Source organism: Sander lucioperca, chromosome 3, assembly GCF_008315115.2.
Source record: "Sander lucioperca isolate FBNREF2018 chromosome 3, SLUC_FBN_1.2, whole genome shotgun sequence".
Lineage (NCBI taxonomy): Eukaryota > Metazoa > Chordata > Actinopteri > Perciformes > Percidae > Sander > Sander lucioperca.
This window is the reverse complement of record NC_050175.1, coordinates 16317857-16335632: the sequence shown is the minus strand read 5'-3', so window position 1 is coordinate 16335632 and position 17776 is coordinate 16317857. Positions and strand designations below refer to the sequence as shown.

The 17776-nt window shown below is 39.0% G+C and overlaps 1 protein-coding gene across 1 annotated transcript in view; it reads right to left on the bottom strand.

Annotated features, from left to right (window-relative positions):
• Positions 1–17776, bottom strand: part of kif26ba (kinesin family member 26Ba) — an 86104-nt gene that overhangs the window by 65935 nt on the left and 2393 nt on the right. The gene's annotated exons all lie outside the window — the stretch shown is intronic.

Sequence of the window (17776 nt, the reverse complement as noted above, 5' to 3'; positions counted from 1 at the left end):
AGAAATCTGACAGAAAAGGGTCTAATTCTTCAATACAAAGGAGAGGAGGAACACATTCTTAGTCGGTCATAGCCAGAATGACACTGGTTTATGGTTTATGGTTTATTGGCAAGTGTGTGTGTGTGTGTGTGTGTGTGTGTGTGTGTGTGTGTGTGTGTGTGTGTGTGTGTGTGTGTGTGTGTGTGTGTGTGTGTGTGTGTGTGTGTGTGTGTGTGTGTGTGTGTGTGTAATTAGTTCCAGATGACTGAACAAGGAAGGTAAACCTTTCCTCCTTCCCCCATTCTCATTTACCTCCTCTCATCTCTCTCCTCATTACTTGCTACTGTATATAATATACACACACACATTTATCTGCAGGTGTGGGTCTCTCGCACCTGTTCTGAGAGAACCCACACACACACACACACACACACACACACACACACACAGTAGAAGGCAGGAGTGTGACAGTATGATAAGAAAACGACAAAGAATGAAAAACTGTGAAGAAAATACTATAAATTTCAAGTGTGTTGGTGGCTCATGATCACGCACATTGGTCTCAAGATGGAGAATGATTGTGTGTGTGTGTGTGTGTGTGTGTGTGTGTGTGTGTGTGTGTGTGTGTGTGTGTGTGTGTGGGAGAGAATGATTGAGTCCTATGTCTGTGCAAGAGCAAGGTCAATAACAGAGGTTATAAATGACATCACACACACACACACACACACACACACACACACACACACACACACACACACCATATGGATGTGCACACATATAGGACAAATGTTACACTGACAGAGGTCAAGCACATTTCTCTCTCACTGGCTTTCCCAAAACACACTCTGTCTGTCACTGTCACTCTCTTTTGGTGTTTCTGTCTCACTCTCAGGACATATTATTGCCTGTTATATACATATTATATTGCTTTTCAGGCACCTTATATGTCCAGTTTCTACAATAAAGTATGTAATATACAGGACCATGGTGATAAGAGACAAGAATACACATCTGGAGACAACTAGTTGAAATTCCACCAATAACAAAATCTACACACGCAGGCTTTCATCTGACAACCTGCCCATAACATCTTGAACTTTTAACATCTTGAGTAGAACAAACAACAAAAGTGAAGCAGTGCCTTGTTTGTAGGTGAAGAAGACTTTGTTAAGGTAATAGAGCTTTGTTGTGATTTACTGCAACTCTCTCAGTCAAACTGTCATCAGCAGGGGACGCATCATTCACCTCACCACGCTAGCTTTTATTAACTAACCACCATGTAGCCACAGGCTTATTGTTAGTAGGGCATGTGCACAGTTGCAATTACATATTTAATTCATCACATATAAGCATTCTTTCCATTAAAAATGACTCTGTGTGGAAAAAGAAATCACAAACATCCATGTCTCAAATGTACCACAATTATGAATACGAAAGAATACAAAGAGATGTTGACTGAATGCCTTTTTTGCTTTACGTAAACATGTTTAAGAACAGTGTTAAAACATTACCACATTATTAAGCCCAAATTATATATGAATAAAAGAAGGGAAGGACAGCTACCTGAAGGTAGGTGATGAAGGATTTATATATATATATATATATATATATATATATATATATATATATATATATATATATATATGCCATTATTTGTACACTTAATAAGTAAACACTAAATTAACTCAGTGTGTGAATGGGTGTAAACACACACAGCCCAAAGCAGTAATAACCCAAAGCAGAAAATGCTCCTCAATAGCATGTTAGTGAGAGTCTAGACATTAAGGAAACCACATGCCTCCCCAGAATTTTCTTTCTGTTTCCCCTCAGTGACAAATAACTTACCCAGTAGGTTTCCTCTCTCTCGCTCATTTATTACATGCACCCCCCCCCTCTCTAAAGTATGTCTCCTTTAATCACTGTTTTTTGTCATTCCTTCATATGATCCAATAATGGGTGTAAGACTTATATTGGTTAGGACAACATTATGCACACACACATACACACATTTGCACACATGCATAAAGTCGCTTATGCATACATTTACAAGAGCAGACACACACTTTGGTCTGCACACATGTACACACACTCCCTTGTGATGTTGACACGCTATATTAATAACAGAGAAAAACGCATTAGAATGTTTGTGTTGCCATAGCAATGCAGAAATTAATTAGCATACACAACTAACTAGCTAGGGGATGTAAATTACCTGCTGCATTCTGTCTCGCTGGAGATATAAAGTGTGTTTGTGTGTACATATTTGTTTGTGGGCGCAGCATGTGTGCGCTGTATAATTTTCTGTGTGTTAGTGAGGCCTCATGCTATCAGCAATAATAAAAAGTGTCATATGTGATAACATCCAAGAGATGTTTTGGTGCCCACATGCACACACTCAAACTGATTTCTCCATGATGACCTCTCAGTGATATAGATCACATTAACCGCACTCTGATATTCTCTATCTAAATGCTCAAGCCAATTTTCCGCTTCAGTCAAACTGGCATGGCAGGTAATTATGCAGTATGTTATATTGCAGGAGCTTTAATAAACCACTGTAGTAAATAATCAATCAAATAAAAAAAGGAACTTTTTTTTTAAACTTGATGATGGAACATGAAAAATATTTGTGTGTGTTTCTCCTTCTTATTTAGAAGAAGTTGGTTTTGTGTACTGCCACAGCATCACCACCACTTGTCCTTGAATTGAGAGGGTTGTCTTCACCACTTGCCGAGGGTAGTCCTTACTCTCAGTTGCAGTGAGGGCAGGACAGCAGGGTTGGTTCACTCAGAGGACGAGACAGTGGCTTCACATGCTTTGCTGTGTTGGTCTTAGATGTTCGTACGCTTTGAAATGTCACTTATTTGAATGGCTGTGGGCACACGACTCATGAAGCAGGGTCAGTGTGGAGGTCTTTAAAAGAAGCCTTCAGAGAGCCTTTGATGCACTTCCTCAGATCATGTTGGTGACGTACTTCGGTCTGCAGCAGCCAGAGGCTACATTCCCGAAGCCACGGTTTTGGGACTGACAACCATAATTAATTGGCTGTCTGAACGTTGCAATGGATTATCTTGGGTTAAGTGCTCATCAGCCATTCTGCTCCATAAAGTTATGTTTTCCTCACTGCACACATTATGCACATGTATAAAAATAGCATTGCTTGATCAGTGTGTATGCGTGGTGAAGTGGGATGTTAAACCCAATCAAAGAGCGTACAAAATACTGGAAACAGATGCTATTGATGGATCAGACCATCTCTGTCTCCCTCTCTCAAATTTAAATTTCAAATTCAAAATGCTATTGGCATGAATGTCAGGAAAAAAATATTGCCAAAGCGTCGAGGATAACTCTCTTGCTCTCTCTCTCTCTCTCTCTCTCTCTCTCTCTCTCTCGCTCTCTCATTCTCTCATACAAACGTAACAAGTGTTTGTGTTTCTGCATTTTTCATTTATGCTTCATTAATATTTAAGAGTGTGTCTGCTGAGCTGTCCGTCTGTATACTGTATATAGCCTGTGTGGCAAATGCTGCCCTCCAATTAACAGCCTGAGCTATGAATCTTGTCCCAGCTTGTACAGTGCTAGTCTAAAAGTCTAAAGTGCAGCCCCCTGCAACAATGTAAATGAGCTAGTTGGCTGGAAGAGAGCCTGTTTTTTATTAGCTGGCCATCTACATCAGTGCCCAGCTGTAAATGAAATAGTTGTTTAAATTACCTCCTGTTTTTTATGTGGAAGTAGCTTGCCGGTGCCTATTTTTAAATTATCTGGCTATCCATAGTGGTGCTTGACTGTAAATTAACTGCTTATAAACTCTGCTGCCTGTTTTTAAATTAGTCCACCATCTGCATCAGAGCTGCACTGCAAATTAAGCTACCAAAGCTATATGTGAAAAAACAATCTACTTCAATGTGTTAGCTAGCTGCCAATTAGCTACTGTAGTTGCCTGGTGTCTGAATATAGATGAGGAACTTGGCTTCATTGCTAGTTAATTTAAGTGGAAAAATAGCTGTTTTCACATGGGATATTTGCAGGAGGCACAGGTGGCTCTGCAGGGTAATCCTGTAACACCATACTACCAGTAAAAATACAGCTAATTTGTTTCTCAATTGTGTTTCCTACAACTGTCAACAAAAATGGTTTATTTATATCAGGGCCTGAGAGAAAAATACCACGTTCTAATTATTGCCAGTAAGAAAAGTCAGAAGTTTTTTTTTAGGTGTTAGTACGATGGTCCACATATACTGAACCACAAGGATCCATACCTCGGGCAGTGTTAGTAGTGACCTTTGCTCTGTAGTTCAGTGTGTTACTGAACTACAGAGCAAAGTTACTTAGCTTTACTGAGTACTGTGCTCCACAGGGACAGCTTCGCTAAAATTAAACACACTCTTGCGCAGAAAAACTATGGCATAATACTTTGAAGTCTTTCCTCTGATCCGTGTCCATCCTTTCCAGAAAAGGACCTGTAAGAGCATCTCTAATTGTACATAAAGTAAAGTATGATTTAGTGGGTTCCTCTCTCACAATCCCCCTTGTATCCTCTATCTTTCCCCAAGCCCTTCATCCTATCCTTTTCTTCTGTATCCCTCACCCTCCCTCTCTTTTTTTCTCACCCCACTCTCTCTTTCCCTCTCTCTCTCTCTGACAGTGATAAATTGCCTGTTGGGTTGGGTAATCCATCTTGCCGTATCCCACACCTGAACACACACTCCCTCACTCCTCCCCTGCTCCCTTCTTTTCCTCCTCTTTTTCCCCATCCATCCGTTCTTCCCTCCGGTATCCTTTCATCTCAAGGTTAGTGAGGCTCACTGAAGGTAAAGATCTGCCTGACAACTCCTGGCTATACATGTGTGCGGACACAGGTGAACAGTGTGTGCACAGAAACAGAATGCTTACCATTACACACACAAAAGCACAAACTCAAATATACAAACTCAGTCAGGGTTTTTCCTTGCTCAGAATTAGGCAAAAAGGTAGTATGTCAACCATGAACTACTGCAGAATTTAATGGGAAAATAAATTCAAACATGTGCCAGGTTGTGTGCGTCTACATCTGCCAACTTTACTCATAGAAGACACCAGGCTATGACTTATTATTATTATTGTCAAGTCTCTTCTAATTTTTGTGCAGATTCCCCACTTGAAAGGGATTTGATGCATCCACCCCGAAATAAAGAACTGGATTTCACTCAATGACCAAACACTTCTTTTCCTTTTTTCCTCCTTTTATTTTGGCATACTTCAGTTCAATTTGACAGTTAGCCAAGGAAGGCATTATCAATCTACAGTAAAAAAAAAAAAAAAAGATGGTAATTAGGGCGTCCTGATGACGTGATTAGAATTGCGTACCACATAACCGCAAATTCCCCAGTTGCCAGGAACCTTTGTTACATGTCACATCCCTCTCTTTTGCCCAATATTCTTTTCTTATTTTCTTCAATTAAAACTATCTAAGAAAAACAAATAGATAATTGATGACATGACAAGAGTTTTTAGTCATCCTTGTGGCACTGTGAGGCTGTACTTAGACTTCAAGCTAAATGCTAATATTAGCATGTTAACATGCTTACATTGATAACGCTAACATGCTGATGTTAAGCAGGTATAATGTTTACCATGTTCACCGTCTTATTTTAGCGTGTTAGCATGCTAACATTTGTTCATTTGCACTAAACACAATATTGCATAAAGGGATTTTCACCAACTACCTCATCTGTTACACAGTGTGTTGCTTAAAATGTATACTGAGATACCAAAAAAATAGGAATAGGCTAACTGTAAAATCTGCATTTATATTAAAACTAATATTCTCCCAGACAATAAAAAAACAAACTATTATTGTGAGAGTTTTTGATATAAAAAAATAACTTTACTTTGAAAAGTAGACGTTTAAATAAACAAACCATGTAATCCCAGGACTTCAAACCAATTTGTCAGGTGGTTCCCCTAGGCCTGTACAAAGAGCTTTTATATGTTTTAACATAAACCCTAAACCTCCTCAGGGTGTGCTTGAATCATCCTGCAAGCCTCTAAAACTTAAACCGTTTTTTAACAGTCCTATATCCATGAAAGTCAACTGAGCGTGCTTGCTTTTTTTCCAGGCTTCAGGATCACACAGTAGCACTCATTCATACATGGGAACTCCGTAAAGCGACCATAGTGCTCCACTGTTGGCCACGAAGCTCCTCAAAGGGAGCAGCTGGTGGTTAAGAGTCTTGCTCAAGAGCACAGTTTTTATTGAGAGTGGGGAGTCTTATGCATGGACATCAAACCTAGATTCAGCATGACACCCGTCCAGGCACAAGCTTGCATTACCAACTGCTAGACTGCTGCTGATGTCAGATATTATTATGCTTTGTCAGATAGGTGATTCAGTGAGATAGAATAAAGTGTTAAAAGGCAAGATGCAGAGATATATGGAGGTAAAGATTAAAGAGGGAGAACCTGCTTTAGTATGACTCCCTCTCTGACATTGTAGCCTGGTGTACAGTCAATAGCAGATAACAGTAAACAACAACAACCATCTCAAACCCTCTAAATCGAGCCCCGCAGGCTCCATCTGCTCAAGGTAATTGGAAAGTTTATCGGCTAGAGGCTATTCTCTGTGTCTGATTGAAGCACAAACTGGGAACAAAAAGCCAATTTAATTCTCTCTCTCTCTCTCTCTCTCTCTCTCTCTCTCTCTCTCTCTCTCTCTCTCACACACACCCACACACACACACACACACACACACACACACACACACACTTTCTCTTACCATCTATGCCTTGCTACCTTTGTGTAGCCTAAAGCTCTCTTTCTTTATTTCTTTCCCTTTCTCTCGTTCATCTTCCTCCTCCATCTTGTTGATAAGCTGGAAAGAAGAATGATGTTAGATGCTGACGATAAGCATCAGGAGAAAGTGGATGATATTTATGTCTATTAGTCAGTATGAGGTAAGGGAGTGATGACAAATGGAAAGAAAGAGAGCCTGGCAAATCAAGTATTAAAGATGTGTTTGTTAAGAATCAGTTTACTTTACTCAGATAATATGTGTTGCAGAACCATACAGCCTGTAGTACAGGACTTTCATCACAGACAGATGGTAAATTAACAACAACCACAAAAGAGGTATATACTTTCCATCAAGGTCTAATATTAGAACCCAATAAAAAAATAAAAGCTTTTTTTCAAAATACTACAGTAATTGATCCACAACTACTGCAGCAAAGTCTGCCATGGAGCCTAAATGGAAACTGCAGCTTAAATGTCATCCTTGTTCTCGTTTCACCTCCTGTCCTTTACAATGCTCTGACACAATAGATTCACAGTGCTGCTTAAAATACACACACACACACACACACACACACACACACACACACACATACACACAGCATTCTCTTCTCCTCCTATCTTTGGCATTAGACAGCCTCTTAACCTATATAGTTAAGCTGGGAATGTGCACACACAAATTTGCAGCCCTTCAGTGCCATGTATTTAGAACAGGAATGCCATTACAGTACTTGTAAAACATGAACGACTGACTAGCTCTAATTTTGACCCTAAAAAGTAGGTGGGTTGTAACTGTTGTCACAGTAAGCACTCACACACACAGAGTGTACAAGTGTCTATTCACCCATCCTATCTGTCAGTCTTGCAAAATGTGCAGTGCCTGTTCAGACACAGTTTTTCCTTCCTATGTGTTTTCCTGACTTTAAAATTTCACTTCCATCATCCAGAGCCAAGATGAAAAGTGAAAGTGTTCCAGTAACTGCAGGTGCCAGCTCCAACACTCTGTGACACTGTGAAGTCTTGCTCGCTGAACGGTTTATTTGAAGACCTGCTAACCACACTTTTAATATTAGCCAACCTGCTGTCACAAGCTGATATAGCACACAGAAACATGCGCGCACACACATGCACTGTCACAGGCTATCACATTGTCAGATATAACACCTCTATCTTCAGCATCTCACACTAGGAAAATCTCATGGCAGGCTGAGGTGTGAGTGACAGGCATGACATGTATGTGTATGTATTTGTGTGTGCGTGTGTGTGTGTGTGTGTGTGTGTGTGTGTGTGTGTGTGTGTGTGTGTGTGTGTGTGTGTGTGTGCTTTACTTTATCTTTGTGAACACCAGTTTAAGTTGTCAACTGTCAGTGTGAGGGCATTTTGGTTGGGCCGTATTTTTATAAAGGGACAATTTTAGGGTCAGGATTTTAGGGTTACATTAGACGATAAAGATACAGTATATAGGTATATATGTTGGGGTGACAATGTTTGTCAAAGTAGCAACTCTCGGTATCTGTAGGTCTGACTTCTGTATTTAAAAATACACTTTTGGCCACCTTAATTACAAACAGTTAGTAAACAGCGGCTTTAAAAGTCGATCTGCGGCATAAAAAGTCAGGTTGTTCCGTGAGGTTTGTCCATGTATTTAGTTTGATGTGGAGCAGTGTGGAATGAATATAAAAGAAGGGATGAAGTCATCATGATACATCTGCTCAACTAGAGAAGCATCTAGAGGGAGAGGAAGTTTTTTTCTGCCAAACACACATACACATACAGTACATTCACATACAGCATCGTAACCTTGTTGCAGTGCAGTTCTTGTCAGCTGGCGGGTTTATTTACAGAGTATGAGCTCACTAATGTCAGATAGTGTGAACAACCTGCTGCTAGGCCTTCACAGCCATTTCAGAGGACACACTGGTGTTTCATAGTCTGACAAATATCATGACAACAAAAAACTAAAGATGACCGCATGGTCCTAAGATAAAATTCCTTTTTTAAACAGCATTGGAAAATATGGGAAGATTCTCAAAGTTGTACACATTTCAGTCCAAAATGCTATACACCTCAAATATAGAAGAATGTTGATCTATATTTCTTTTATCATGTCCCCAGGAACAATGTGATTTTGTAAACATGGTTTAAAGTTTTTTTAAATGATGGATTTCATTTTAGAGCACAGCTGTTGTTAGTGTGGTAATGGAAGCTAAAAAGAGAGATATGGATAGAAATGAAAATAGAAGGAAAGTTGAGCGTGTGTGAAGAGATGACATTTTTTTCAATTTCCTTTAGAAAGGTGCAGTGGGATAAAAGATAGGTAGAGGTAGACAGACAGACAGATAAATAGATGTGCACATACAAAACTTAAAAATATAAATAATATATGTATAACAATATTCAGCCCAATATTCTATGCACAATATATTACATATATAAGAAATCAAACTTTGTATCACCAAAAATACAAACATACCATATATAAACATCTAGACAGGTGGAGACAGACAGAGGAGACAGTTGCATAAGTATTGTAGTGTTCCCTAATTTCTGTATTGTGGAGTGATGGAGAGGCAGTTGCCATGGTAGCTATGGACCCTAATGGCAGCAGGCGCTGTTGCCACTTTCACCACCATACAGCTGTGCAGTGTGCTCTTGGTAGAGCACATACACACATGTCAGTGTGTTTTCATATGAACCTCAGGGTGCCTTGGTGTGTGTGTTATTGTCTAAGTATCTGTTATGTGCCAGTGTGCGTTAGGGTGTGTTCACTCATGCATGTGGTTTGCCTCATGTGTTGCCGATGTGCAGTACTGGTGTTTGTTATGATCTTGGAGGTAGGCTACACAGAGGTGCAATAAATGTAAAACTGAGTTAGGTATGTATTTATGTATGTATGTATGTATGTATGTATGTATGTATGTATGTATGTATGTATGTATATATGTATGTATGTATGTATGTATGTACCGTAATTTACCAGGAAGTCCTTAAATGGGAGACTTTGCTAAGTAAAACTAAGTAATGCAAACATTTCAAAGCCTTCACCATATATTCCAATGACAAAAAAATAGGCTTTGAAACCAAGTCCCTTTAATTTCTTTTAAAATTAGCCAATGAGCGAGGACTGCATTTCAAGAATCAAAATAAAACAAACTGGCACTATGCAAACACTTGGCACTTTGCACAGCCATCTACTAAATCTAAGATTGTGTGTATTTGTGTTAAATTTCCTAATTAATGCACATCGGCAAGCTCAAATTCATCATCTGCTGTGTTTTAGAACTGGCAAAGCTTTTTGTAGCTTCCCTGGCTCTTTATAGACCGACAGCTACACACAGTGCGTTGACTGTGGCAGTCTACTGGACGGGGTAGTTAGTCTAATTAAGTTTGTCCGCTCTGGGTCAGTGACTGTAATGACAATGATAGCACTATTATGGAAAATGGTCTCTCTTCTTCTCCTTCCTCCCTCTCCTCCTCTAAATTTAAATCTTTGTTTCTCTCATTCTCCTTCTTTTCTTCAGAGCCTAATTTAGAAGAAAAAAATGTGTCAGACTCTGGCCACAAGTTCATCAAACTGGTACTGGGTTAGACCCTTTTGTCTCCATAACAGTGTATATTCTTCAAAGTAAAGATATCATGAAGTGCTGGGAGAATTCCACAGGGATCTCAGTCAATGCAAATTTGTTCCTGCTAGATCTTAAGCAGAACGTTCATGTTGGTTCCACCTCATCCCAAAGGGGCTCTGCTGGTTGAGATGTGTAGACTGTGTAGATGGCAGGAGAAGAGAGGACGTCGCTGTTATACACTGTGTGCTTCATGACATTGTACATTATCTCACTGACAGTATCTATTAGAAAGAGCCTGGGCGATGGGATTTTTTTTCCATTCTGCTAATGTTCAAATTAACACATACTTGACAACCAGTGAAAAGCCCAACATCTTTTAACATTAAATATAATTGTGTTCTTTGAAGAGACCTCACCGTTAAAAAATGGAACTACCAGCTGATCGTATCATAAACAAGGCATTTTGGCCTTATTTGAATAATTATTGTTTGCCATTTCTTTCTCTGTGAACACTGGACACTGTAACATCAATGTAGGCTGTATTTATCACAAGACTGTTGAACTATACAGGGGCTTTGTGTGTTTAAGAGTCACTCAATGTATGTATCAATGATTATGCCAGTTTTTATTATAAATATCTCTATTTGTAAACTACTTAAATATCCCCACACATTTTTTGGGTATTGTTTTTGGATACCAGTCAATAGTGTATCCAAACCTTTGACTGGTACTTTAATTATATTGTTTTTGAAAAATGCCAATAAAGTTATTGAGTTGATATAGTTAGTAACACTAGATCTTGATGGTGTATGTGTGTGTGTGCTTGGGGGTGGGTCAAATTGACATAAACCCAGTGAGAAGCTCTTCAATTTAGCCTGCATCAGCATCTTTGCCTCCCCTCCCCTCACACACACATACATAGACACACACACACACACACACACACACACACATCCATCCATTTAGACCGTCTTGCTGTTATTGATGAAGCCACCTCTTTATATGGTAATGTATTTCACACCTGAAAGGCATCAGGAGGGCATGATCACTCTCTGTGTTTTTGCACACACACACACACACACACACACACACACACACACACACACAACTTGGCCTATATATTCTCTCTTACCCTCGTCAAAAACACACACATGCACACCAACACACGCTATTATTCACATGAACGCCATATATTTTCACCCTCTTTCTGCCTCTCACCTACGCACACACAGCTATGAGGAGCCCATTAACGCTGATGGAGATATGTATGCAGCTCACATCTGTCACATGTCGCTGCCGTGGCAACACCAGCTGCCGTGGTTACTGGAGGCCTGCTTCTATGGTGTTATGGGATTTGGTTATTACAGGATAACTAGCTACCTGTGTGCAGAAATACATCCTTTTGAGGACAGACTGCAGAGCTATAATACTCCACCATTTGATCTGAAGTAGACTAATTACAGACAAAATACTGGTTTGGGATGGAAATTACCAAGTGACTGGGATTAGTTAAATTGATTGTATCCACAAGAGTGTTTTGGTGGATTGGAAAAGGCATCTGAAACAGCAAATGGATCATAAGCTCTTAACCTCAGCTTTAGTTCACCTGATGGCCAGATGTACCTTTCTCCTGATGTGGGGCTTTTTGTTGGGTATTAAAAGGATTTTGTTAACATTGGGTTAGTACTTTTTAATTCTGCATCCCACTAAAAGGACGTGGGTGTTTTGCACAGCAGTTAAAATATTGTTACTCTTTATATTTGGATAATAACAATGATTGTGCCAACTATTGTATGTAGATTGTTTCCATTATTGACCTCTTCCATTTATTTTCTGTATGTATTTTCAGTTTAGTTTTTTTGTGTTCTTGTTAAGTCTTACCTAATGGTTATTAGATTATTCTTTTTTTTCTTTTTTTGGGCATTTTTAGGCCTTTATTGACAGGACAGATGAATAAATGAAAGAGGAAAAAGAGGGGGATTGACATGCAGCAAAGGGCCGCTGGTCGGAGTTGAACCCGGGCTCACTGCATCGAAGCCAGAGCTTTTTTCCCCTGTCCCAGAATAGATTGGCGGTGTAGCCAGACCATACTCCACCGCTGATACAGCGCTGTGGAGATAGACTTTTGAATGATTAATATGATTAATCAACTTGTGTCTGCACAAGAATGCTCACTATTTCCTAAATACTACTGCTTCCTCTAGGCTACATTCAGCACTTCAAGTTACCAATAATTTGATGTTTCTCACAGATGAATTCCTACAGAAATACAGAAAGTTACTCTGGCATATACTTTGGTATATAATTTTGTTACCTTAATTGTAGGTACATAGTAAGTATATATGAAGAGAGTAATTTTCCATCTATATTCACCACAAACTCAATTCTGTCAGTTTTATACCCGTAAGTCAGATCCAAAAGTCTCGATTGAGAGACCCCTATGGAGATCCCTATTTTCAGTAGTACAATTATTAACAATTTGACAGGAGTTGTGTATGTCTGCATCAGCCAATAGCTTTAAATTAGTGTTTGCTGTTTGTTTCTGAGGTGCGTCATAGGTCTCCTTTAAATCGTTTTCCGAAATGTCCTCTTTTAAGTCTGCCCTCCATGTCTCAAGTCTGGTTATCGATGTTTCTTTAGAGCCAGATGCATGCCAGTTATATTTTGATGAGATCAAACCCCCCTCATTGCAGTTGTTTGTTATAATTTCTTCTAAGGATGAGAGTGCAGTAATCCCAACTATTTGGTTTCGCAGAGAAGAAATAAAGTTCCTCACTTGGAGATATTTAAAAAAAAAATTTCCTTGGGATGTCATACATTAGAGAGACTTATTCAATGGTCATGTTTAACATGTTAAAGCTGTTTTGTAAGACTTGGACAAGGAAGCTGGTTTGTTTGCAAAAGCAGAGAGAGAAAGATAGATGGAAATAATTATGGATTGACATCTATTAGCTTTCCAAGTAACAAGCACTAAAGTTGGCCAATCTTTTTTTCATGAACAACAAAAAGGGAAAAATTACTCCCCATATGTTATAGCAAGCTTTACAGTTCTCGTGTCACTGCAATGTATGTTCTATTTGTTTAATTAAACTCTAGAATCTCTGTACTGCGTAAGCTGCTGGCAGCTGTTTTATCTACAGCCAAAACTAGGCAAACACATCAATGGGTCTGCTAATAAAAACATTTTAAGTGCATTTACCAGTGTATATATATATATATATATATATATATACATATATATATATATATATATATATATATATATATATATATATATATATATATATATATATATATATATATATATGACATCAATTTATAAACTTGAGAGAAAAAAACTGCAACCCTCAGTATAGATGAAAGCAATCTCAATAAATCTCAAGCTGCCAGTAAGATGTCCTTTTTTGGTTTCATTTTTATGTCTGAAGTGGAACAGTATATGTTTCACTTTATAAACATACATGGTTTTGACTTTCAGATGATCTAAAACAGACACTTTGCTGGTGACTAAAACACACACACACAGAGTGACCCACTTTCCTGGGTTGAACTGGACCAACCAAAAACAGATCACCCTGCATCCATTTATGATTTGGGCATGGATATAGGGGATAAATACACATTCACAGACACACACACACACACACACACACACACACACACACACACACACACACACACATACACAGATATACACACCAGTAGAACAGGGACAGAGGCCTTAAGTGAGTACAGCTGTGTAGCCAGATGTGCTTTTGAGTCCTGTGGTTACAAGTGTGAGTGCATTTTGAGTGTGCGTCTAAACCTGAAAACCTACTCTGTTCATTTTAATCCCTCAACAGAGCACTCTTTTGCTCCTTTGCTTTCTCTCTCTCTCTCTCTCTCTCTCTCTCTCTCTCTCTCTCTCTCTCTCTCTCTCTCTCTCTCTCTCTCTCTTTTTTCTCTCTCTCTCTCTCTCTTCCTCTCTCTCTCTCTCTCTCTCTCTCTCTCTCTCTCTCTCTCTCTCTCTCTCTCTTTCTCTCTGCAGTTCGGTCTCAGTTCAGTCAGCTAATACTAAAAGGTATATAGACAATATGATCTGAAAAATGTCAGTTTACTGTAATATGAGGATAACATTTACATGTAGGCCACATCAGAAAAACAAACCCACATATATATATACTGTATAGATATCTGTTTTGGACTACTTTTGAATGAATTAATTAATGATGCATCTTCTCTAAGACATATAAGTGGATGAGCACACACAAATTGTCTGCCACAATCAAATATCAAGACATTTAGGCATAGTGACAAACTCTAACATGGGCACTTGTGTGTATGTATGTGTGTGTGCTTGTTTCTGTATTCACAAAATACCCTAACAAACTGCCACACAAACATGCTAAATGCCCTACAAGCACAACAAACTCACAGACCTGCAGACATCCAAACAGCTAAATATTCAACAGTAAGACCGGTGAAGGTCATCATTAGCATTAACAGCACTGTGTGTGTGTGTGTGTGTGTGTGTGTGTGTGTGTGTGTGTGTGTGTGTGTGTGTGTGTGTGCATGTGTGCGTGCGTGCGTGCGTGCGTGCGTGCGTGCGTGCGTGCGTGCGTGCGTGCGTGCATGCGCGTGCGTGCGTGTGTGTGTGTGTGTGTGGCTGGTCAAACTTGACCTATCATGTATTTATATCCAGAGACAGGTCTACATTGTTCAGTGTGTGTGTGTGTGTGTGTGTGTGTGTGTGTGTGTGTGTGTGTGTGTGTCTGGGGGGTATATCAGTTGGTGGATGTGTTTTTATTCTAGCTGTGAGGGGTCACATATGTCCCAGTGTCCTGTGGGAATAACATGGGGCCTCATGCTGACAGCACAACAGGACAGGAAGGGACACACACACAAACACACTCACACTCACCCAAAGTGCTGTTCTGGCACATTTGGTAAAGGAGAAGGATTATTAGGTCACATTGCTTCACCACCAAGGACATGAGTTCAGCTTCTCCCTGACACAAAACACCTGCATAGGTCAGAAGAGTCTCGGAAAGGAACCACACTGTAAGAAACCCAAATCCTGTTGGGCATTCAAAGATTCAACAGGGGAGTGCATCTTTTCATGCATCTTGTATCTTCACAGGTTGTTTTAAGTCGACCAGTTATACCATGTACCAAGTACCATAAAAGATCTCAGTGTCAGCTTGATTATTTATTTTTACTAACACTCCCAATGGTTGCAATGTAATTCATTCATCCAAGAAACCCTGCACCAATTAATCCTGAATCTGTTGACATGTAGGACTTGTGAGCCAGAGCTTAGGAGGAAAACTTAATCATAACCACAAAATAACACATTCAAGAACACGTGTGAGAGGCACACTTTTTTGACTGTGAAATTACTATGAGAATACCCAGTAGAGGTGTGAATCTTCACTGATCTCCCGATTCGATTCGATTACGATTATCATGTCAGCGATTCGATTTGATATCTCGATGCATCACGATGCGTCAAATACATTTTTCTATTAAAGCCATATAAGATATTTAATTCATAGCTTTTCAAGCTTCAAAAACAAAACATTTTGCAGTGCTCTAATACTAAATACATTGGATACATAAAACTACAGCACTGAGCACATGGCACTTCCTGAATGTGCAAAACAGAACAGAATATGTAAACAGAAAGGTTGTTAGGCGTACATTAAATTGTAAACAGAAATAATCGATTATGGCCTGGCCAATTATCGATGCAGCATCGTCCATGTCCACGATAATTTCAACACCGCTAATACCCAGCATGCTGCATGCATAGTGTAGCACACACTTGTGTACAAATTTCCTCAGTCCATTTTCTAATTCATACTTTTGAGTTTGAATCTGTAAAGCACATGGAGACAAAGACACTAAAATTTCTACTTTTCATTGACAAATTCTTTAAGCCATAGAGAGATATTTTGGTTTGTGATTAACTGTTTTTTGTCTGCATACCATAGTTTTGTGTACCAGGTTCAGTAATACTTTAAAGCCAATTTCCGTATCTGCAGCTGATCATACGTATCTGCAAATAACTTAACTCAATTTACTTTATATGCAGTTACTTTTTCCACAAAGATGTACAGCAACTACACCAATTACATTACTGTGACTTATGTGCCTCTGCTTTTTCTACCCTGCAATAAAGTAAACCACAATGGGGAAGCTTTAATCAGCCTAAACTAAACCCAATCTAACAAATAACATTTTAATTAGTGGTCTGCCCAACGACAGTCCCCATTAACCCCCACCGTTCCTAACAGTTTCCAACTGTCATGTTCTTGAGCTAATGAGAAACCACTGTTTCCACCTCTGTCTCTGTCTGACTTGCTGTACAGGAAGTCTTTCTGTCCCACTGTAGGCCTTTATCTGGATGCACTTTATTAGCCCCATGGTGCATACTATGTGCTCCTTTGTTACCAATTAACTCTGAGGTTGCATTCATAACTAAAATCCAGTCAACTGCAACAGAAGAACACTGAACCCAGAGGCAGCATGTTGTAAAAATGATGATGAGTCAAAACCACTGCCAAGAGAACTTTCAACGTTTTTTTGTTCATGACTACAATCTCCATAACCCCTTATTTTATACCAGCCAATCCAATGTCAAAACCAAAATGTACTTATCTCATATGATAAGGTTGATCTAACCCAAGTACAGGAGCACAACGTGCATGGAAATCAGTTGTCTGAACCAAATGTCCCTGTATTGCAGGCTTTATTTAAACAATGTTAGATGTTAGCACAGGTTTATTTTGTTGGTTAATCATAATGCAAGAGATAGAAATATATTCAGGGTAGGCTGGATATTCAGTCATGTCGCAAGCTCATAAAAAATCATGTATACATATATTCACATGAAAAATTAGTATTGTATATGATTTGAAACCATTTCATAAATCAACTCACACCACTCTGGGGCTCATAATCTGCCTGTTAAGAATCACTGTACTAATGGAATTAAAATTGATTATATGGATTACCTGAAGAAAAAAAGAAAGCACCTGTCAAAGAAAATTACAAAAAGCCTATAATCTATCTATGTGGATTAATATCTGCTCAAAATACTTAATGTCTTTCAGTCATCCATCATGTTAATTCCCTCAAAAAGAGAAAAGCAATATAGTAACAAAGTGAACTCATCGATTTTGGTGATATGATCAATCAGGTAAACTAGAGAACTCTAAGACAAAAATCTAAATAGTCTCTTCCGTGTCACCTTAGTTTGTTTTTGGCACTGTGTCAGTAATTGATTTACAGCTTCAGATAAAATAATTATTCTAAATCCCAACGGCTGTTTAGTCTCTGCTCTTTTCCACAGCTAATCAAAATGAGGGTTGGACAAATTACAGCATCCCTATGATTTATGAGAACAATAACTCTGACTACACAGCAACACAGTAAGCAAGGGAATGATTAGAGGTCCAGTCTTTCATGAGCAACCAAGTTA